The 24602-nt window shown below is 45.8% G+C and overlaps 1 protein-coding gene across 1 annotated transcript in view; it reads right to left on the minus strand.

Moving 5' to 3' along the window:
* Window positions 1–22292, minus strand: part of Sertad2 (SERTA domain containing 2) — a 114906-nt gene extending 92614 nt beyond the window's left edge. Inside the window, exon 1 of the mRNA XM_028876318.2 lies at window positions 22225–22292. The gene's annotated coding sequence lies outside the window, so the exon portion shown is untranslated. The remainder of the gene's footprint in view (window positions 1–22224) is intronic.
* Window positions 22293–24602: the final 2310 nt, after the last annotated feature.

A 24602-nucleotide genomic window follows, 5' to 3' on the forward strand; every position in this document is an offset into this window, starting at 1 on the left:
CACGCAGAGTACAGCACTGACTGAACTTTTACATGGCACTGTTTGTCCCTCTCTGGAAGAATCTACCAATAAACACAAGGTGGGACTATGTGGTGCTCTGTGAGGGTATTGGCAAAGTGGTCTCTTGCACAATGAAACTTGTAATTATCTGACCTCCTTCTCCAGCAGGTTAGTGTACCTTGGAGACCACCCAAATGATCAGTGGCACATCTAGAGAGGCTCACCAGCGCTCCTGAGCAGCCAGTCTACACTGCTTGGTTCTTTGACATTAGTTCTTTGACAATGCATTCCCAGGAGTTAAAGGCCAGGTCAGAACTTTGATAACATCGTGAGTAACATGATTTTCTCAGTTAAAATACGGAAAGCTAGGAACATGCCTGGAATCACAGTACTCACAGGAGGTGGGGGCCGTATTAGGAGTTCAAGGCTAAGCTCAGCTGCAGATCAATTCCAGCAGTCACTAGCCTAGAACCCACTAGACGGCCCAAACTGTTAGAATTCTGCCCTCACTCCAGCTGCATGACTGCACATGCGCAGTTCAGGAGTTAAGCAAAGGGTCTTGCGTCTTATGTCATCAATGTGCGCTGGCGACGATGTGCATGCAACATGGTCACGCAATCAGCGCATGCATGGTGTAGCTCCGTAAGCCCGCTTCACCAGGAGCCCTTAAAAAGCCAGATGTAGACCCCACCCTCTCTCTCTGGTCTGCTCTCCCCAACCCTACCCCCACCCCCCGCCACCATCTTTCTCTCTGCACATGCTCTTTCCCAGGCCTGGTCCCCGCTCCCCCAATAAAGCTCTAAAACTAATACTGGGTTCTGTCGTGATCATGACCTTTCCATGAGGTAACCAGCGCCGTTTATCATTCATTTCACAAACTGACCTCAAACCCAAGATCTTCCTGCCTCAGCTTCCAAAGTGCCAGAATTAGACCACAACACTAAGCAAGAAAGGGCTTCTCCCTAGGTGTCCTCTCTGAGGCTTTGAAATGGTAGAACACTTAGCACTAGGGCCATTTTCCTTGGATCTGGTCTCCCCACAATACCCTAAAACACAGCACGGCACACGTTTCACAGGAATGCCTGCTGCAAACTCAAGTCATTAGCTCCCAGGACAAGAACTGCAACCTCCACTACGGGAGTCCTTCACAAGAAAGGGCATGTAGGCCCAGTCTGAGGGTAGTGGGCCCACCATAGCCCATGCACACACATGCACAAACACACACACACACACACACACACACACACACACACACACACTTTAAAATAAAATCAATCAGACTGAAGAGATGGCTCAGTGGTTAGGAACACTCACTATGCTTGCGTAAGACCAGAGCTGGATTCCCAGCAACCACATCGTAGCTCACAACTGTCTATAACCCCAGTTCCAGGGGATCCTACAACCTCTTCTGGCTTTTGCAAGTACCAGGCAGGCACATAGTGACAGACATACAAGCAGGCAAAACACCCACACACATAAAATAAAAATAAATGTTAAAAAAAAAGTTTTTAAGTGGGAGGTAGCGTCAATGTAGCTCAGTAGTGGAGCACTTGCCCAGCAGGTCCTAGGTTCTGGCCCCTAGAACTAAAAATAAACATAAACACTTTTAGTGGTACCTACTATTGACTCTAAGAAGTGGCACGGATCCTATTTTTAATCTATTATTAAGGTCAAAGTTTAATCAAGAAGCTGCCCCTTGGCAGGCATGTACTTTTTTGTTTGTTTAAGACAGGTTTTCTCTGTGTAGTTTTGGTACCTGTCCTGGATCTCACTTTGTAGACCAGGCTGGCCTCGAACTCACAGAGATCTGCCTGGCTCAGCCTCCCGAGTGCTGGGATTAAAGTCATCCACCTGGTGGCATGTACTCACAGCAACGTGAAATGGCCATAAGGTGGACTGTTCTGTGACGGTAGGGAGCACCAGGAAGACCAGGGTAGCTCTAGACAGGCTGGACAGTCTAAAACCACAGGGTCTCATTCCTAACACAGGAAGGCAATGCTTCACAAGGCAGATGTTGCTAAAGTGTTCACAGGACAGAGCTCGTGAGAGCTCTTAAAAACTGTAACCCGGCGGGAGGGCTGGGGGAGGGCACCTGCTGTGCAGGCTTGACGAGCTGAGGACAGTCCGGAGAAGCCACGCTGTACAAAGAGGGATCGAACTCCTAAAAGCTGTCCTCTGATCTCCACACACATGCCGTGGAACTCACACAGACTACTTTTTTAATGAGAAAAAGAATGCAAAAACCATTCAAATCTCATGGTATTAACTAACATTTCTCTTCAAAAATAGTATTTTTCAACAACTCTGATTTCTTTAAGCTAATACCTTAGTGAAGAATTAAAATAAAAAGTCTTTGTGTTCTACTGTGGAAGAGACAGTAAGATCATTTGCTTTGCGCATTACGGTGGAAGCACTATTTGGCTGGACGGCAGTTATCTAATTTGGCCTCTGCCCGGAACTTCTATTTGTTTCCAATTATAACAATCGCGTGCAGAGCTGAAAATGTCCACTACTGTAAAATGGTAAGCTGGGACACCTTAGGAATCTCTTTTTTCCTTTTCTTTGTCTTAAACAAACAAAAAGCAAAACTTAAAGCTGGCTGGGGCAGATCCTGGCTGCTGGCGGCTGTCCACGCTGCACCGGGCGGGCTACGCCCAGCTGCATGGCCCCGCCCTTCACAGCAATCAGGCCCCGCCCAGCACGCAGGCCGCCCAGCCCGCAGCAGCCCCACGCTGTTCGACTCACTGCAGAACCGAGTCTTTGGCTGGCAGCTGTTACCTACTCCTTTTCTTTGTCACTCAGAGAACGAAGGGAACAAGGGAACGATGGTGAACAGTCCCTTGTGTTCTTTGTCTGGGCCAGATCTGAGTGCTTCGCCTCTCTTCTTTCAGCCGCGAAGGATTAAAAACTGGCAGTTTCATCTTTCAGGGCACAACTTTTTTCCCGTTAAATGAAATAAAATGCAAAATAAACAGTCCTTTTGGTTCTGGTAAAATTATTCAGTAAGATGTTTCTTTTACTCCAAATTTGCTTTTGTTCCTTGAATACACTGTCAATTGTTGTAGAGATTCTAGTTGAGTTTGCTAATATTTCATGATCATGATAACTATTTAAATGTATTTCTGAGTACCTACCGTGTGTCAAAGTTAATTTTAAAAAGCAATTTATAAAATAGTAATCTGTGCATTTTTTTCTTTTTTGAGAAGGGGCCTCTGGTAGCCTAGGCTGACCTCAAATTCACTCTACCTTTAACTTCTGCTCCAGCTGCCTCTTCCTCCTTAGTGCTGTGACGACAAGCACGTGCCACCATGCCCTGCTTTATGTGGCACTGCGGATGGAGCCCAGGGCTTGTGTATGCTAGGAGAGCACTACAGAGCCCTGTAGTTGCATTTTAAATGGATAGGATTTTAAAACATCTTGTTAGGGATAAGTGAAAATCAACATTAATTTACATTCCCTAAACATAAGCCTCGAAATCAAGCAAGCTGGGGTCCTGGCTTCTAGTAGAGAGACGTTAAGGTCTGCACAGTTTACTGTGGTTAATCAACACCTATCAAAACATGTCTTCTGTTTATTCCTTCTGTTTTGTTTGTCTGAGCCAGGGTCTCTCACTGGCCTGGAGCTCATCAGGAGGACTACACTGTGAGCTCCAGGGATCCATCTCTTGCCCCTTCCCTGGCACCCAGACTGCAAGCACCACACGCCTTTTTTTATAAATGTGGGTTCTTGGGGGCTGAAGAGACGGCTCAGTAGCTAAGAGCCCTTACTGTTCTTCCAGAGAGCTCAGTCTCCAGTACCCACATCAGGCAGCTCACAACTGTCTGTAAATCCAGTTCCGGGGGCCCCATCACCCTCTGACTTCTGGGGGTACCTGCATGCACATGGTGCACATAAACTCACATAGACACACATACACCCAAATAAAAATTAATTAATTAATTAAAAAAAGGAAGAGAAAGAAATGTGGGTTCTGGGAGACCTGGGCTCGGGTCCTCTTCTTTCTCAGCAAGCACTTAACTGACGGGACTATGGCTCCAGCCCAAACAAGTCTGATCTTAACCAGAAGTCCTTCAAACTCCTGCTTCTCAAGTGAAACGCTGATTTCTAAACCTTACTTCTGCCCCTCCAGTAGCAACACAAGAAATTAAGTTCATCCTCTCAATTTTTCATATTTCAGAGGCAAATGAGCCATGGGGTCGTCCAGTTAATAAATCTTTCTAACTACCTGGGGAGCATAGACTTTTGCTCGATGTTTCAGAAGACTCAGTAGCATGAATGGGCTATCTCGCTGTCTATGGGTTCCTCACTGTACATGATTTTAATTCCCAGAGGTCTTGACAGAGGCAGGAGAGGGTGATGGATGGTGGGGAGGAGCCTCATAAATCATCTTCCCATATCGTTTAAATGGGCGAGGGCGAGGGCGAGGGCGAGGGCGAGGGTGGCACACGCCTTTAATCCCAACAGGCAGAGGCAGAGGCAGGCAGATCTCCAAATTCAAGGCCAGCCTGGTCTACAGAGTGAGTTCCAGGACAGCCAGGGCTACACGGAGAAATCCTGAAACAAAACAACAACAACAACAAAAGAATCAAAGTGGGGGGAGACACCAAAGGTTTGGGTCTGAGTCACTGCCATTGGTACATTCCTGAAATATGACTAACCACAACTGTCTAGCCTTGCTGTACTGAGTGCTGTTTAGACTATGTATGAAAATCCAAGGGTAAGTACTATACCTTTAAAACTTTTAAAGGGCTACCCCAATATTTCTGACATTAACCAATTGCTCAACACTACATTTGCTTGAGTGTGCCAGAAGAGAACCAGAGCCAGGCCCTCCATGGTCCTGCGGTGGGTCCGATCACATCCTGGGCTGATGTCAGGCTGCTGTTTACAGGAGGAAGGCCGTCAAGTGGAAACTGGGCCCAAGAGCAATGGCCAGCCTCCCTGGGTGCACGTGAGCAAGAATGGACTCTTTATGTGGCATGGGTGCGTACACACCAAGTCATGCTGAGGGACACTAAAACAATAAAATCTCTTGGTGTGTGCGCACCACACTTCTTACGTGTCACTAAGATGAAGCAAAACTCATCAAAGCACAACGTTCACTCTGTTTCTCAGAAGTAGGGGAACTGTCACTCACAAACTTCACCCTTTCTTTAATCTTGAGAAGACAATCTAAATGCAGCCGTTCTAGTCCTTATAGAGCCCTCCACCAAGTTCTACAAACACTCACTACCGAGAATTATGGACAAACCCAAAGCTCTAGTGATCAGAATTTGTAACAACTTCATCTGAAGAGTTGTTAGGGCTTTTGCATACAATTCCGGAAGCAATGGCTCCAGTACTAACACACTCTGACTGAATCCACCCAGGGAGAGATTTTGTTACATTTCTTACTATAAAGGAAAAATATGGCTCATGAACATTTGCCCATTCATAAAGTTCCCTGACGGAAAGCAACCTGTGCTACCAGTTAGAAGGGTGAAAGGGAACAGGAGCTGCGTTCATAACGTCCCCCAAGTGCCCCCCACTTCTGGGGCAGCAATCTGACCAAGACGCGAAGCACATCCTGCTCACACCTGGGGCGAGCCTGCTTCAGGGACACACCTAAATCCTAATGCTGACACACTAAAGAGACATGGGGATGTTACCAATGCTCGGACCGCATTTTCTTGTCCTCTATGGCTAGCTGGAACGGGGAGAAAACACAGCTCAGCAACAAGATGAAGTCCGGTGTTCTGCTCCGGCTCTGTGGCTGACGGGAGCAAATCCTTAACTGAGATGCGCTTTATTTTCCGTCTCATTCCGTATGCTGGGAATGAAACGGCAAATGCTACTCTATGATTTGCAGAAGAGCATTAACAAAGAAGCTGAAGAGCGGACGTTTTATACGTTACATGAGGAATTAGAAACAGAAACAGGCTTGGGCGCTGCCTGTCCTGGCCAGCTCCTCTGACTGCCAGGGAAGCAAACCTGCTAAGTAAGTAGGAAGTGTTATCAGCACTCCCATTTCACAGTTAGACACACCAGCAGCCCAAAAACCAGGGCACCACTTCAACGATGCCAGGGTCGCTTCCAACAAGTGACACTGGCCACCGTTCTAAAATACCCCCAGGAACTGGAAGGGCCACCCCGAGTTCCTCCTGACCAGAAGCTCCAGAAACCGATGCCAAAAGCATTCACAGAGAAATATACAGATGCGGCTTCAGGCTAGAAAATGGCTGTAACCAGCGTCACACAGTCAAGGACACCCGAACACACAAGTCAACGGCAGAGAAAGGACTCCGATGACAGCCTGGTGGCAGGAGCGTTGACACCCTTGGAACAAAGAACGACTGCAGAGGAGATTCACCTCCAGAAGCAGCAGAAAGTTCATAAATTCGATCTTACTTATCTACCTCTTTATTTTTGACAGTAAAACATCTTTTTTTCCCCCTTTTAACTTAGGTACTGACCCTAGGGCATTATGCATGCTAAGCAAGCAGTCTATCTCTGAACTATGTCGCAGCCATTTGTAAATTTTATGTTTAAAGGAAACCAACTTTTATATAGAGCAAAGCAGTTAACTTGAAATTGACAGCAACAGGCAAGAAGAACAGTAACACAACACACACCAAGTGAACAGGGACTCTCACTCATTCTCATTACATTTGGTGGGGGTGGAGGGTGCTGGGAATCGAACCCAGAACCTTGGGTATGCTAGGTAGCATCCTCAGCCCTCTCACTCATTCTTAATAGTTTCCCTTCCCTAACTTAAAATTTCAAGAGCAGGGATTCAGTCAGTACAGTGCTTGCCACACAAGCCTGAGTGAGAGCCTGAGTTGGGTCCCCAGCAGTCACATAAGAAGCCAGCACAGAGGACTCCAGGGCTCGCTAGCCGGCCAGCCAGCCTGGCCAGTTCCTAAGCTCCAGCTTCAGAGAGAGAGAGAGAGAGACAGAGACAGAGACAGAGACAGAGACAGAGAGAGACAGAGAGACTCTGTCATGAACAGTAAAGTGGAGAGTGGCCATTAAGAAAGACACCTATAATCAACCTCTGGTCTCCAAACACATGCACTCAGACCTATGCCCACGCACACACAGACAAATTCTAAAATTGGCCTTTTGGATTTTTTGTTTCCTTTACATTTAGCAATTTGACAGTCTCATTATAAAGCAATTAGAGGTGTACACAGAAAAAAACAGGACATCTGAAGCCCAGGAATTTATAATCTGATTGACCAACTGTCTAGTTTCTACTCGACACCCCATGGCTGAACTCCTGAACTTCAGCATGCCCGAGGATCACCTGCCATTTCCAAGCACGTTGCTTAGGAGGTCACAGGGCACTTGCTCAATACCCAGCGCTACAGGCCAGCTACCTGGGGAGCATGAAGGGTTCCGGAACTCATGTCCTTCACACCCACAGGTGACTGAAGCAGTCAATCATTTCAGCTTCCAAGACACAGCTAAGGAAGGGCTCAGTTCCGGTTCTGCAGCTGACTGAACAGAGCCTTTTTCCTCGTCAGAAAAGAATAATTATTCAAAGGGCATCATCTCATTTTGTACCGGAGGAGGGGAGATGCTGCTAGCTGGAATGTCAAGAGTCTACAGTGGAGACAAGCTGATGGCCTTGAAAGAATAATACTCAGGGCAGTGATGCCAACAGCGCAGAAATGACCAACACAAGATGAAAAATACAAAACCCAAGTGTGGTGCTACAGGCCTGGAGCCCCTGCTGCTCTGTAAGCTGAGGCAGGAGAACCACCTGAACCGAGGAGTTCAGGGTCAACCTGAGCCACATGGTAAGATCCCATCTCAGAAACCAAAAACATCTATTGAGGATGCAGCTCAACTCAGTGCTTGCCTAGTGAGCACAAAGTCCCAGGTTCAACTCCCGGCACTTTAGTTAACTAAGTCTGAGGGTGCACACCCGTAATCCCACCCCTAGGGAGGTAGAGGCAGGAAGATCAGAAGTTCAGAGTCATCCTCAGCTACATGGCAACTCTGAGACCAGCCTCGGATATCTAAGACACTGTCAAAACACAAACCCAAAAAAAAAAAAAAAAAAAAAACCAAAAAAAACAAGACAAAAACAACAACAAAAAACTCTTTTCAAAAACCTTATTCATGCTGGGCAGTGGTGGCACACACCTTTAATGTCAGCACTTGAAAGGTAGAGGCAGGTGAATCTCTGTGAGTTCGAGGCCAGCCTGGTTTAAACAGTGAGTCCCAGGATAGCCTGGGCTACACATAGAAACCCTGTCTCGAAAAACAAAACAAAACAACAAAAAACCTTATTCACACAAATATTCAATACTTCAGTCAGAAACTATGTGAAATGATATAGTGCCTCTCCTCCAAACACCCCACAGGATCCTCTGTCCGTCTCTCTTCACCATCACGTGTTGTGGTTACACAGGAGAAGGTCGTGAGCTCAGGAGCCGCACTGAGGCCCTGACTACAGCGCCGTCATGTTAGTTTTCGTTTAATACAGGGAAGAAGGAAGCGTGCAGGGGGAGCGGCAGAGAGCGAGGGCAGAGAGCGAGTTCGGCAGGAGGCTCCTCACCCGCCAGTCCAGGGCAAGGACAGAGCGTGAGCTGGATCACCCTGGCAGGTTTTCTCCACATTTGAAAAGGGTGGCTGTGGGTGCGAGGATGGCGAACACTGCATTCCCAGCACTCAGAGGACAGAGGCAGAGGCAGGCGGATTTCCAAGAGCTCAAGGCCAGCCTGGTCTACATAGTGAGTTCCAGGCCAGCCAGGGCTACACAGAGAGACGCTCTCTCTCTCTCTCTGTCTCTCTCTCTCTCTGTCTCTGTCTCTCTCTCTCTCTCTCTCTCTCTATTTTAAAGATTGGTATGTGTAGGGATAAAGTATCAAGACAGCACTACAGAGAGTGTGTCTGTGCACTCGAGTTACGGGGGACCTCCAAAGCACCCACCCCAGGGCCTCACTCCTGGGCTGTGGCCTGCAAAGGGCAACTCTCCATGTGCTCTGCTTGGACGTCAGAAAGTGCTTGAGTTGGAAAGTCCCAGCTCATTGACACTCTGACAGTCCTGATGCCAGAGTCGAAACTTTGATCATGTTTCTTGGTTATTTTTAATCAATGAGAAGTTAACAGTGTTTTTAAACTTAATGTAGGCATTAAATACAACAAGAAGGAAATGTACCCAGAACATACACTGGGTAACTTATGAGATGCTGCATTAACATGAAATCATCACCTGATAAACTTGTATTGAGCCTTCAGTACTGTGCACTTTTAGCAATGGAAAGGCCCTGGGCTCCATTAAAACAATAACAAGAAGACCTGGCGGGTAGAAGAATGGAACAGATTCATTTCTCCTCTAAACAAGGCTACCTGGAAAGTCTAGGGCTCAACTTGCAAATTCAGTTTAGAGAGCTGAAAAGGAGGGAAGAGAAACAATGTATTCTGGAGACACATTAAGCCCTTTACCCCATTCACAAAAAGCAAGGGCTGGGGTGATGGCTGGGTGGATCTGAGTGCTTGCCCTGTGAGCATGAGGACTCGAACTCAGATCCCCAGCACCCAGAAAAGGCAGGCCCAGGCAATGCTTGTCAGTGACCTCAGTGCCAGGGACTGTAGGTGCACAGGCAATGTAGGGGGAAGCTCAGTGAGAGAACCCTCTCAGAAGGGGGACAATAGAGGACACCCAGCGCTGAACCCTGGCTTCCACACATGAATGCACACAGAGGCACGCACCAGACACCCTCCATTCCCCCAACACATACTTTTTTTAAAAGATTTTTTATTTTATTTTATATTTATGAGTGTTTTGCCTGCATGTATGAATGTGTACCACACGCATGCCTGGTGCTCACAGAAGTCAGAAGAAGGCATCAGATCCTCTAGAACTGGTGGTTACAGACGATTGTGAGCCTCTACATGGGTTCTGAAACTGGAACCCAGGTCCTCTGAAAGAGTAGCCAGTGCCCTTAACTGATGAACCATCTCCACCCCACTTTACCCCCACAGAATTATTATAAAAAGAACAGAGAAGCTTGACTAAAATTATATTCTTGTCTCTGTGTCAAAGATGAGTCATAACCAGTAAACCTATAAGGAAAGGATCCCTTGGAGAATATACAACTTCAATTCTCCACATTTAAATTTGTGAAAAATTATTTAAAGATACTCCAGTGAGTCTTAGATATGAAGAAAAGCTCTCCAAGGTCCAATACACAACTTCAAACCAACACCCATTCCTCAGTGCCTCCTTGGTTCTATTCATCTTTCTTATTTAAAATGTATGTATGGCCTAAGATATAAAACATATGTGACTAAAAAGCACATAAGACAGATAAATGATTAAAAGTCACAAGCTCAAAAATATACCTCAAAGCTAGGTGTGGTGTTCACACGTGTTACCCAAGCACTTGGGAAGCTAAGAAAGGCAGGCCAGCCTGGGCTACAGAGTCTGACTCTGACCCTGTCCCCTCACTTGATCTTAGCCAAAAGGGTGAGAAGCAAGAGATCCTGTTGAGGAAAAAAAAAGAAACAAAACAAAAATTCTAATAATAGAGATTGTCATAACAATGGACTTATAATCTAGGTAGCTTTAATAAAAGTTTTATTGATTATACATTAAGTGCATGCATTTAAAATACTGAATTTAGTAAAGTTCATTTATTTTTTGATGTGCTGTCTTTCCTAGGTTTTTTTTTTTTTTTTTTTTTTTTAACTCAATCCTCCCATCTCAGCCTTTCAAGTAACTTAGATTACAGGCATGCACCACCACAGACTCAATTTGGTAAATTTTCTCTCTTTTAGAGATGGGGTGGCAGCACTCGGGAGGCAGAGGCAGGCGGATCTTTGTGAGTTCGAGGCCAGCCTGGGCTACCAAGTGAGCTCCAGGAAAGGCGCAAAGCTACACAGAGAAACCCTGTCTCGAAAAAAAACAAAAAAAAAAAAAAAAAAAAAAAATAGAGATGGGGTGGTGTTGGGATTGAACTTGGGACTTCATATATGCTAAACAAACGCTCTACCACTGACCTACACGGCAGCTTGTTGTTTTGAGACAGGGTTTCATACAGTTCAGGCTGGTCTGAAACTCACTATGTAGCAGAGGATGACCTTGAACTCCTGATCCCTCCGCCTCCACTGGGATTACAGGCATCATACAACATGTTAGACTACGAGCTGGTATGTTTTGACACAGACACAGATCCCTGAAATCATTAGCAACAGAGATAACACACATGGCTATGCTAGATGGGCTTTTTAATCAGAGGACTGAGTGGCAGGTAAAAGGGATGATGCCCTCTGCAGGAAAATAAAGTCTTCAAGGGGTGTTTTTCTTCCTAAGTCTCCACAGAAGTGTCTAAATATTTTCATTAACAGACAGAGGTAGGCAAATCTCTGTGAGTTCAAGGCCAGCCTGGTCTACAAATCGAGTTCCAGGACAGCCAGGGCAACACAGAGAAACCCTGTCTTGAAACACCAAAAAATATGTAAGTAAGTAAATAAATAACATAAAATATGAGATTTTAGACTTTTACCCCCAAATTGAAATCTAAGAGACAGGAATGCATTATATTATTCTATCTTAGACATAGTTCCAAATAAAGAAACATGTGGTCTAAAAATAACGTTAGCATTTCAAAACATTCAGAAAAAAAAAAATTAAACAAAACCACAGTCACACAGCATTGTGTTTGAATTTGAATCCAAGGCTAGAACACCACTCGTCGGAAAAGTGCTTGCCTGGAGTTCACGTGGCCTTAGGTCCAGATTCCACCACTAAATAACAACAGTAAATTTAAGGTACAAGCTTGCCTGCTAATTTCAACGCCAAGTAATTTAGAAGGATTATTTACAAATTACAGCAATATATTCAGACGTCTTAAGTTTGCCAAATTAGGCCGAGGTATACCCACCTGGCAGACAGGCTATTCCAGGCAACACTGGGGGAAGGTATCTTTAGTAACTGCCAAAGGCTGCATCCTCATCCTTCCTCAGGAACTCCCCGGCCTACAGCATCCTCGCTGCTGTTTCCCAGTTCCCAGCAGAGGGCTTCTTAATTATTTATTTTTTACTCAGGAATCTAAAATATACCCCACACCGGGTCTCTAAACTCTGCTCACCTTGCTGCTTCCCAAGGGGACAGGGGCGTCGTTAAGAGCCAGGACGGCTGCTCCATTTTTTACCGCTTCCCTACTGAGAGTCTGTGCAGTAGCTGGAGATGAGACTATTCTTTGTCCAAGACACAAAAGCCCTCTAACCAATGTTGCTTAACCTTAAAGAAAGGATGGATTCCCAAGAAGGTCATCCAGCACTTCCAGAGGGCAGGCCCACGGGACCTAGGACTTGAGTTCCTGCTGTGGCGTACACCAGACCTTCCATCATGCTCCATTACATACCGCCCAACACGAGGGGTTTAATTTCTTTGCAGGGATCTTTTGTCTCCAAGTGGACCATAAGCATTAGTATGGGGAGATACCATGGCTTACTATAACTCTAAGAACCTAGGGCATGTATGAAATCCTAATAAATGAAAAACAGTAATTCACAATGATCACTACATGCAATGTGCAATGCTACTTGCACTTTATAAAAATGGGTATATTCACTTTGTGATTTGGGATGGAACCAACACTAACAGTTTCATTGGTGCAGGAAATGACCGAAGTGCAGTCACTGAGACAAAACCTTAGCTCCCACCGTACACCAGGCAACGCAAACTTAAGCCAACTTCTTAATTGGTTAATGGCGCTGGGAGGACTACATGGCTACATTCCCATTGTGAAACATTCATTGTTACCATTTTTTTCCGGCTCTGTCACAAAGGAAACAAAGGAACAAGGGAAAACAACTTTAAAAGTCTAATAAAAATCTAGGAAAAATTCCAGACCATGGTTATTGTAAAGTTTTCCAGGATTAATAAATACGGAAGATGCATAATTTCTGGAAGAAACTGACATTGCTGTGTTTTGATGTCTCAACTCAAATTCAAATAAAAATTGTTTACTCAAATGGATTTTGTGGTCGGAATTGGGATTCCCTTTATACAAAATCAAAGGACATAAAACCCACATTAAGATTCTTTCCTGTTATCATTTCATCGTTCTACAGTGTTTAATTGTAGCTGCTCCAGACAGCAGCTACCAAGCTCCGAACTCACCAAAGCCCTCTGGAATCTGATTTCCAGAGAGGGGATATGCATCTCCTTTCTCCACAGCAATACCAAACTGCCTAGCTGGCCCACATTAGGGACCAAAATACTGTGTGTCTAATGTTATCTGAATTAAGTAAAATGTAACAACAACAGGGACTGGGAAGATGGCTCAGTAGTTAAAGAGCACTGACTGCTGCTCTTCTAGAGGACCTGGGTTCAATCCCAGCAACCACTTGTAACTCCAGTTCAAAGGGATTTGATGCCCTCTTCTGGCTCTCATGGGCACCATGCACACAAACTGTGCACAGACATACATGCAGGCAAAATACCTACACACATAAAATAAAATAAAATAAAACGTAAATTAACAGATTGTTTTCTAAATCAGAAGGAAGAGCCAGGCCGCCTTCTGGGTGCACATCTATGATTCCAGCACTCACTGAGGGGGCTGACACAGCAGGATCAGGAGTCTCAGGTCAGTCTGACTACAAAGTAAGTTCAAGGCCAGCCTGGGCAACATAGTGTGACCCTGTCTCAAAAGAAAGGCCTATTCATTTTACTGAATGGGATTTAAGGACACCTGATTTGTGATGTCTAAATAATGTGAAGAAGATTGAGAAATCAGCAAACATTCCCACCAGGTCAAAGACTGTGGTCCTTGAGAATTTTTTTTTTCCTCACAAGATTTTTATGGAACTCTTACTTTGAGAGACGAATTTGGGTCTTCAGGTACAGCTTAGCGGTTGGGCATCTGCAGTGTGAGCTTATGGGCTAATTTTTAGCATCACAAAGAAAGAAAAAAAGCATTCATTTCATACTCTAATTTTCTAGGTAAAAGAACCCTTAAAATGCAACAACAGTTACCCTAAAGGAGACACTGTGTTTGAGTTCAAGCCAGGGAGGACAATAAGGCTGATGCGACTTCAGCAGGGACATTAATCATGCAGCAATGTGAGTCTGGAAAACTTCGCAGTGGACAAGGCCTGATGTCCCGACTCAATTTCAAGAGTTGAAAACAAAAGGAGCCGCTCCTCCCCACGCTGTGGCGCTCTCAGGAAAGTCATCTCAACGCGGTTGGGACAGTCACCACACACAAAAGAAAGCTTACAAACTCACCAGTCACTTGGCGTGGAGCGAAACAAAGCTTGAAGTCTGAGAGACACTCTATAGTAATGTCAACAGGAAAGCAGGCTGTAGGCCTCCCCCGTAAAACAGGCTAATAGAAAAATCAGTGAATAACAGAGATGTTTTCCTGTCGCCACCTCTCACAAACTTTGAGACATATCTTGGGTTTACAGTGTAGCCTTTGAACCTGTGCAGGTAAGATAACCAATACTCATCTTTCCATAAGACAAAAAAAATCTTTCTAAGGAAAAGGCTTTTCCACTGGTCTAACGAAGCGATCTAAACTAAATGAAAGCTCCAATTCTGTATGTTCTGCCCTGGAAGACGCACAGAGAGCTAATGATCACTACTGTGATCAAGCAAAAGAACTGCAATGGCTTTGAAAAGAGCAAGGAAAAGTAAGAAAAACATCACAGGAATACACACAAGAATGCAGGCGCGCGCGCACACGCGCGCACACACACTCACACACACAAATGAATCCAAACTCATTCAGAAATAGTAAGAAATTGAAAAGAATTTTATAATAAAGGGAAGAGGACTGTGGGAAACAATGCTTAAATAAAAGGTGGGATTTTTGACTAGTTAATATATCAACAGTAAACATTTGGCGCTAAAGAGTCACCCCGCCATCACACAAGCCGTCAATACGGACTTTACACTCCAAAGCAGAGAATGGATGGAAACTGCTGTTTCCGGCAATTGGCTGTTGAACCGTAAGAACCAAGAGGGAAGCGTATTTTGTTTATTTGGTTTGGGTTGTTTAGTTTTGTTTTTGAATCAGGGTTTCTCTATGTAACAATCCTGGCTGTCCTAGAACTCACTTTGTAGACCACGCTGGCCTTGAACTCACATGGATCGGCCTGCCTCTGCCTCCCAAGTGCTGGGACTAAAGGCCTGCGCCACCACCGCCTGGCAACTTGGTTTCTGTTTTTGTTGTTTAAATTGATTGCTGGGAGCAGGCTGGAGAGATGCTCAGCAGTTAGGAGCAAATTCAGTACCCAGCATCCAAGTCAGGTGGCTCACAACTGCCTGGAAGTCCAGCTCCAGGCAGTCCAACATTTCTAGCCTCAGAGGTACTGTGCTCATGTGCACAAACCTACACAAATAAAGGAAATATGTGCACATAATTAAAAATAAAATAAATCTAAAACAAAAAAAAGAGTGCTTCCTAGAGGACAGGGGTGTAGCTCAGTGGCAGAGCATGTGTTTGGCGTGCACAAAGTCCACAGTTCAATCCCAGCGGTCAGAAAAACAGGATGTCTGCTTAGAAAACTCACATTTGGGAGATTACTACTTACTATCCTGAATACTGAATAGACTCAATAATATTTCTGTGTGGGGCTCACTTGTTTAAATAGGTCCTATTCTGAGTACACTAACATCTCACTTTCACTTTAAAAGGTGAATAATACCATAAGGCTGTGAAGACTACAAATCACTAGAGAAAGAGTAAAGCTGAATTCTGATGAATTTATATAACAGGCTAACTCTACGCCTATATATAACTCTCTACATTGAGACAGTGTCTCATGAAGCCCAGACTGACCTTGAACACACCAGGTAGCTTGAATTCCTGATCTTTCTGCCTCCACTTGCCAAGTGCTAGGATTCTAGGCATGTGCCACCATGCTCAGCTACCTTCTAATGTTTATTTATTTATAATTTATTTAACTTTATTTAATGTGCATTGGTGTGAAGACATCAGATCCCAGGGAATTGGAGTTACAGACAGCTGTGAGCTGCCATGTGGGTGCTGGGAATTGAACCTGGGTCCTCTGGAAGAGCAGCCAGTGCTCTTAACCGCTAAGTCATCACTCCAGCTCCCTAATGTTTATTTTTATATTTATTTGTTTGTGTGCCTGTTTGTCATAGGGTTCTCTCTGTGCAGCCCTGGCTGTCCTGGAACCCATTTGTAGTGAATCCTGGAACTCAGAGATCCTCCTGCCTCTGGCTCCTGAGTGTGGGGGTTAAAGGCGTGCGCCACCACGCTCAGGTTTATCTTCTAATTTTTAAAGACTCCTAAATCCTGGTGTGGTGGTACAGCCCTGTAATCCCAACACTTGGGATTACAGGAGGATCGAGAGTTCAAGGCCAACCTGGACTACATGAGACCCAGTCTTAAAAAACAAAAGAAGAAACCCCCACAACAACGAAGACAATCATAAAGCATCCCCATCCATTTTTAGAGGCAGGCAGGGGACCTCTAAAGTGTACCCTTCTGCACATGCCTTTGCTTGTCTACCGAAATGAAAAGAACTGCCTGGGACAGACAGACGACCTCCTGCGAGCCACTCTGTCCTCCTGTGCATATTCCACTACACTCAACTGGCACACTATAAATGCGTCCTAAGACGGGTCCCAAAGCCAAGTACCCCCTTTGAAAGGAAACAATGAAGGAATTTTCGTTTAACTTTCTTTTTAACGTTTTCTCTTTTGTTTGTTTTGAAAAGAAGTCTTAAGCCTGGCTCTATACATACATACATACATTCAATTTATTTTTATTTCATGTTCATTGGTGTTTTGTCTGCTCACAGATTTGGGCTTAAAGATATTAAATGCACCAGTTTGGTGGTACACGCTTTTAATCCCTGCACTGGGGAGGCAGAAGCAGCCAGATCTCTGAGTTTGAGGTCAGCCTGGTCTACATAGAGAGTTCCAGGACAACCAGGGCTACACAAAGAAACCCTGTCTCGAAAATAAATAATAAATAAAATAAAATAAATGTAAAAAGGCATAGAAAGAACTATAGAAGTATAGTTAAGAAACATATTTCAAGTCAGGTATGGTGGCACACACCTTCAATCCCAGCACTCTAGAGGCAGAGACAGATGGATCTCTTGAGTTCAATGCTAGTCTGGTCTACAGAAAGAAAACCTGTCTTGAAAACAGAACAAAACAAAAGCCATCTTTCAAAACCAGGCATGGTGCCCATGCTTATAATCACAGCATTCTGGAGGCCGAGACAAGAAGAGCTGCCATTAGTTGAGGCCAGGTGAGGGCTACAGCGGGAATACCAGGCCACACCTACTCAGCATAGTAAACGGAAGGAGCACAGGGAGAACACAAGGAAAACAGTACCATGCTAAAACATCTTTAGTGAAAACTATGAGGCCTTCCATTTCCAGACCAGACACTTAGAGTGCCTATGCATTCTTTGATATTATTTTATCTCATTTATTTAGTGTGTGTGTGTGTGTGTGTGTGTGCACAGGACGGTCCTTGAGAGTCAGTCAGTTCTCTCCTCCCACCATGTGGGTCCCGGAGAGTAACTAATCATCCTTTATGTGATCATGCCTTTACCCCATCTCACTGGCCTTATAAACTCTTTCTTAAAGTTTTGTTCAGATTGACTGGGTGTAGTGGCTCACACCTATAACCCCAGCACTCCGGAGACTGAGGTAGAAAATTACTAAGAGCTCCAGGCAAGCCTGGACCACACGGTTCCTGGCCAGTCAGGGCTCTGAGGCTCCCCTCTCAAAGTAAAAGTACACGAACAGCAAGATGTGGGGTACATGGCTGCAATCCAAACAGTCGGAAGGCTGAAGCCAGAGGAGGACCACAGCACAGCCTGGCCTACACAGGAGAACGGTTCTGTCTTTAAAAGGAGGACACGTTTTCTAAAATCTGATTGTTTTAGCCAATGAAAATACAATATGGTCAACTAAATCTTGTAGTATGATTTGATTAAACAAAGGATTGAATACACAGAACTAACTACCTGGTTACGGTAACCAGAAGGTCTAACAATCTTATAAAACTCAGCCATACTACTGATTTTTTAAATGAGGATCCTTCTTTTAAATCATGCATTTATAACTGCAGAGGGCACAGTAGCCAGACTGGTTTTATTGACATGTAAAGTAAAAGGATTCTATAAACAATGCAGGTAGTAGTAGCCCCATCAAATTTACTCATTTCAACAACAACAACAAAAAAAAAAATCACCATTGTGTAATACCTATAAAAACGTGGGAAAGTTTGAAGATTGCTTCAGTTACTGACTCCACATACCTCCATTATAATTCCTACCACACTATTACTGCAACCACTTAGCAGCTAATTATTATCAAGACTGCTCAAGAGTTTTCTTCCTGAATGGAACTTTCTTCTTTGAGGAAGTGATGCCATCTTACCTTTCAATGGGAGGCTCATACAATCTCTTTATTAGTTCTGAAGCAGAGAATTATATCCTGTCACCATTTGAGACTTTCCAAAATCTGATTTGTATGGTTAACATTAATGAATAACAGCATTCAACTTAACGATAGAAAGCTTGAAAGTCAGAAAGGGTTGATTAAAACTTGGACATGTCAGGTAACAAAGGAAGATATTAGACATGCCTTTTCAGATTATTTCAATTTAATCTCCGGAATTAAAAAAATCTGTTAATAAAAATAAATTATAAATTTCATTTACTCTTTAAGCATTAAAATAAAAAATTTTTTTTTCCCTGAGTGCTGATATTAAAGGTGTGAGCCACCACATCAGACAAAGTAAAAATTCAGTTCAACAAGAAATAATATTCTCTACAGTATCACACTTAAAATGTACATTCAATTATTCATAAATAATTTGGAAAAAAACATTGTTCAATTAATTCCACATCGTTATCCACTTTTTATATGCCAGGTACTTTGCGAGGCACCAGCAATGAACTCAGAAATGAAACGCTACTGTTAGTTTTACAGGCGAAAACCATGAACAAAAACCACCATGTGATTTCTATAACAATTTTATAATGGCGGTGGGTACGGGCTACTATGAAAATTTAAATGAAAGAATGCAAACAATGGTACCTCGAACTTGTAATCCTAGCATTCAGAAGGCTTAAACAGGTTTGAGGCTAGCCTGGACTAGAGTGAGAGCCTCTCAAAATGAAAAAAAAAAAAAAAAAAAAAAGTGAAAGTGTGTGGACAACTCAACTCATCCAATAAACTAAAAATCATTTTTCAAAACAATGTCTCACTCTATAATCCCCGTTAGCCTTTAATTTCAATCATTTGCCTCAGCTTCCTGAGTGTCGGGGTTACAGGTACATTACAGTATGTCTTGCCCAATAACTGAGCTTCCTCCCTCTACTTCTGCGTATGCATGTCCCCATGTGCAGGTACGTGCATACAAGTAGAAGTCAGAGGACAACCTCAAGTATCATGGCTTCGGCGTTGTCTGCTTTGTTTTTGAGACAGCTGCCTCTCACTGGGCTGGAACTTGCCAAGTAGGATAAGGTAGCTGGCCAGTGAGCAGCAGCCTGTTGCTGCTTCTGCAGACTGGGACTGCAAGCTTACACCACCAGACCGGGCTTTTAATGTGGGGTCTGGGGACCCAACACAGGTCCTCACGCTTATAAAGCAAGCAATTTATTCACTGAGTTCTCTCTCCCGCCTCTGTGAAGGGGGTTTTGACACAAGGTCTTGTTATGAAGTCCTGGCTGGCACAGAACTTTATATAGAGACCAAGATGGCCTCAAACTTGTAGCTTTCTCTGCCTCTGGAGTGCTGGCTTACAGGCATGTGCCACCAGATCTGGCTTCTGATAACTGAATTTCTTAAACATTTCACATAAACTATAGTTCAAACATCAGGCACATGATAAAAGCCTGCTTAACGCCAATGATTCTTTATAAAAAAAATTATACCACAGAAGCTAAGAGTGCCAATCAGTGGTGGAGTGCTTGCTTTCACTTGGCAAAGTCCTAGGTTGGATTCCCAAACCCACTTCTAAAGTCACCTGTATACATAACAGAGCTAAACTTGGGCAGACCTACCAAACACTATTCAAAGTCCCTGCACATGTGAATCCATTCTGTCCTCATAACAGTATGGAGTAGACATTGCTACTGTTACAATTTCATAGATCAATAGCCTGGCCAAGAGCACACAGATGTGCAGGACCTGAGTCAAGAGCCTTTTCATTTTGTTTTGGTTTTAGTTTCTTTGTTGGTTTGCCTGTCTGAGAAAAAGTTCCACTATAGTCTGCATCCTGGACTAGGTCATCCTCCTGCCTCAGCCTCCCTGGCAGATGGGCTCCTGCTGAGCACTAGCAGCCTTGTTCCAGAGCCCTGCTCTTTTTTTCCCCCCGTGTGTATGGTGTGTGTGCATGTGTTTGTGTTCACACATCTGTGCAGATGCACATGTGTGTGGAGGTCAAAGGTTGACATCAAGTATCTGTCTCATTCTTTCTACATCTTTTTATTAAGCTAGGGTCTCTTGCTTGGACCCAGAGCTTGCCTGCCAATTGGCTAGTCTAACTTGCTAGTTTGCCCCAAGAGTCCCTGTCTCCCCCTCCCAGTACTGGGGTTACAGGAAGGCTGCCACATTTTTGTGGGTGCTGAGAATCTGAATTTAGAAAATGGACTACCAACTGAGCAATCTCCCCAGCCCCCGGGGCTTCACTATTAAATACTACACAGACACCTATCTTCCAACGATGATGTAGACTATCGCAAGCATCTTACTAATCCTTGAGAGAAAAAACTTTTAAAGAGGAGTCTTTCTGGAGAAAACTACCACAGTCCAGATTGTTGGAAATTTGTCCAAGGTCACAGAGCCAGTGAGAGACAGTGACAAAATTCAAATTCAGACAGCAGGATACCCTGTGCTATGTGGCTTCACCCTCATGAAAAAAGTCACATGGTAAATTTACTAAACAATTCAAAGTCTTTGTGTGGGTCTTCCTGAAACACACGGAAAGGCCTGGGAGCTGGTGACGAGCATGTCTCTAAAACAGCACTTTTACATGTAAGTTACTTTTCAGCCTCACCGCTTTGGACTGATCATAACCACATTTCTGCTCTTTAAAAAGAAATCTTTCTGTAGCAACTTGGCAGATTTCAGCACAGGAACAGTCTATTCTTTAAAATTAAATTTAGTAACAACTTATTCTGGTTAGTCTGAAAGAGAAGTCGCAAACGAACTATTAAGAGGCCAATGCTGTACTTTAATATTTCAAAACATGTCTGGTTTGGCCTAATTTAAATCTTGTGGACGACTAGCATAGAACTCGATTTAAAGAAAGCAATACGAACTTAAAACTACTGAATTCTAAACAGCAACCTCAGAATCCAGGTCGGAGCAGCCATATCTTATTCTTTTACCTCAAAATAAATATTAAAGATCCATAAGGTAAGATTCTCATGAAGCAGATAGCTAGGTGTAGGTATGTGTAGTTTGGAGGCACTTAAGATAGAGAAGCCAAATTTAAAATTGACGAAATTCTGCAGAGTAACGTTGTTTAAAGAATAGTCAAGAATACAAAAGGTATACCAAAAGAAACAAAATCTAAACTGCTTTTCAATCCATACAGCTCTGCACCGTGTCCAGTGACTGAGAAAGACACAATTGTGTTGTAATGCCTCCCTAGAGCAGAGGAAAAACCGAAATGGACATACCATGCTGGATTCCCATCTTACCTTGCTCTCCTCCAACAGGTTCAGACTTCATAACCTTTAATACTAAATTCACATTTTTCCCGAGAAAACCCATAAAATGTTTCAAAATAAAAGCACTAAGCAATGCCACTAGGCAACCAGTCTTCTCCTCCTCTATCACCATGCATTCAAATTAAGAACACCTTTTGCTTTGCCTTCATTGAATGAAAGTTAACTTTGATTTAGAGGAAAATGTGCCCATTAGGCATTTTACACTTTTTGCAGGACACTCAGTCTATCAGATCACATCGCTGACTATTACTGCTCACTTAGGCATTCAAAAGACAGAAAGCATGCCAGCACCAATTATTTTACAAGCGGCATAATGCCCCGCTGGTGGAAGTCTGGCAATACCTACATGTACAGCAAGACAGGAGAAGGAGGGCGTCAAGGGCGGGGGAAGAGCGAGCGAGGGAAGGAGGGAGTCGACGCCTCAAATCCACGCCGGACCGGGAACCTCCAACCACAACCTGATCCCTACCCTTCCCAAAAGTGGCCCGGCAACCACATTTTTTTTTTCCAGACCACCCCACCCAAAATCCCGCGCCGTACTCACCTTCCGCAAAGAAGTGGGTGCCGGGTCCAGCTCCCGGGCGGGTCGTACGGCCGCGGCGAGCGGGCGTCGGTCGGAGCGTCCCTCGGTGCGGGACCGGGAACCCGACGGGTGGGAGCGCGGAGGAGCGGGAGGAGGAGCGGGATGGGGGCGCCCGCTCCTACCGAGCCCGCGGGGACTCCACCGCTGCCCCGCGGAGGAAAGCCGACCGGGTGATGGACTGACTGTCGGGGGAACGGCGGGGACGGGGCGAGGAGAGCTAAAGGGGCGAGACCGCGCGCGGGCTGGACGGGAGACGGCAAGAAGCGGCCCGGGGTCTAGCCCATGCCGCGGCGGCCTGGGGGCAGAGGCTGGCCGAGGGGAAGTTGCCGTGGCTGGCGAGATGCGGGAGGAGGGCGCACCGGGAGGAGTACAGCCAGCCAGCCATGGATAGCGGGGCGCCGAGAGCAGGGGCGGCCGGCGGCGGGGAGCACCGCCCGCTCAGCTCGCTCAAGACATTTAATTGGATTGATGGGTTGTGCAGTGACTCACAGACTTTAAAGAGTCCTAGGGCAGTCCCCGCCCAGCTGGACCGGGAAGAAGCGGCGGGGCGGGCGGGGTAGGGGGCCGGGGAGAGCCGCGAGGGAGGAGGCGGCGGGGCGGGAGCGCAGCGAGGATGCCCAGTGGCGGGGCGCGCCGCCTTGACGGGCGTGACCGTCGACCAATGGCGGTGGGGCTCGCTAGGTGGCTGGCTTCGCCCCTGGCCCAATGAGTCTTCTAAGGACACTGTCGCGCACCGGGCGGGGGAAGGGATGGGGGTGGGGAGAGGTGGGTGGACGTTGAGCGGGGGGGAGGAGAAAAAGAGCCGCGGGAGACCCGCGGAGTCACTCTGCCCTCCTCGTTCTGGAAGTGCGCTTTCCACCAATCCGAGCGCCACGTGGGGGTGATGGATGCCGGCCCGTGGCCAATGAGGAGGAGAGGCTGGCGGGAGGCGAGGAGTGGGCGGGCCCGCGCTCTCGCTCCCTCCTCCCGCGCGGTCCTCCAGCCCTCCCGGCCCGGGTCAGTCACGCAAGTAACCGTGTGAGAGCGGGGACGCGCGGGGCGGGGCGGGGCGGGGCGGGCGGGCGGGGCGGGGCGGGGCCGCGGGCGGGGTAACCGGGACGGGCTGGAGGGGTACCGGCGGGTCCCTGGCGGAGCCTGCAGGCAGACCCTGCGGCCAAGCCCACTTTCCGGGCGGTCGGACGGAATCCGAGTGGATCCGATCCAAACTTGATCCGCGTCCACGCAGCGCCCACTCCTAAGACAGCCCGGTGGGCATGTGCACTGAGATTCGAGGAGGCAAGGACGCGAGGCGTGGCAATCACTTCGGCCCAGGATTCGCCCGTTTTGTGGGGCAGTCACCTAGGGTGTGGACAGGTTGAAACAGCTCCTCCGTACACACGCGTCCCTTTATTGGGTTTCTGGAAATGGCACTTCTTAACCTGGCGTGAACGACACTCTTCGGGCTTTGCAGTACTTGTGTGTAGCTTAGCTTTCTCCGCATGCCCCTCTGCACTCTCCCCCACCTCCTCACCTTGAACCGTAAGGTAGTGCCTCGGTGCGATGGTACTCGTTCCCGGAGCTATGGTGTGTCTCAATACTTTGGCTACTGTCCAGTAATCACTTCACAGACTTTAACCCTTTGCGTGCACTAGTACTCGAAGGAAGTCCCCAGAAACAAACACACTGGCAAAACCCATCTTCTTACCCTACAAAATGCATTGTTTGTTTTGGGTGTTGTTGGAAACGGGGGTCTTGTTACCTATCCCTGGCTGTCCTACTTGCTGTGTAGCCCAGGCTGGACCTTACACCTGTTTCATCCCTGCTGCCTTGGCGTCTTCAGATTCGGAGGTGATTTCCTGAGGCTTAAAACAATTTGCGTTCCTATTCAAATCTACCTCGAATATCCAACATCCGTTCCTGACAAAGTCCAGTAGTAGTGAGACAATGTTGCTGTAGGTTTTCGAAGTTAGATACAACCCCCATCCCCAGGTAACTGAAATCTACAGTGGTCTGGAAATCAGAAAAGAGAGAGACAAGGGCAAAGGTTTGCTCTAGTCACATTGGGGTCTTCCTCAGGAGTGGTCAGTTTAGGATACAGACCGTTCCAGGGCAGAGTTGTGACATGACCCTAACTCATGATTTCTTTCAGCAGCCCAGAGTCTGCTAATGAAAATGAGCTGTGCCAGAAACTTCTTGAAGCACACAACCTGTGTATGCATTTTCTCTTAATGGGTTGAAACCACTTTGGAGCTATGCAGGGCAAGGGACCCAGCATTGGTAGTAGGTGAACAGTATTGGTCAGGTCAACCTATGAAAAGTTAAACCAACCAGATCTCTCACAGTGGCAGAAACGCTGTGTT

Source organism: Peromyscus leucopus, chromosome 10, assembly GCF_004664715.2.
Source record: "Peromyscus leucopus breed LL Stock chromosome 10, UCI_PerLeu_2.1, whole genome shotgun sequence".
In the NCBI taxonomy this organism is placed as follows: domain Eukaryota; kingdom Metazoa; phylum Chordata; class Mammalia; order Rodentia; family Cricetidae; genus Peromyscus; species Peromyscus leucopus.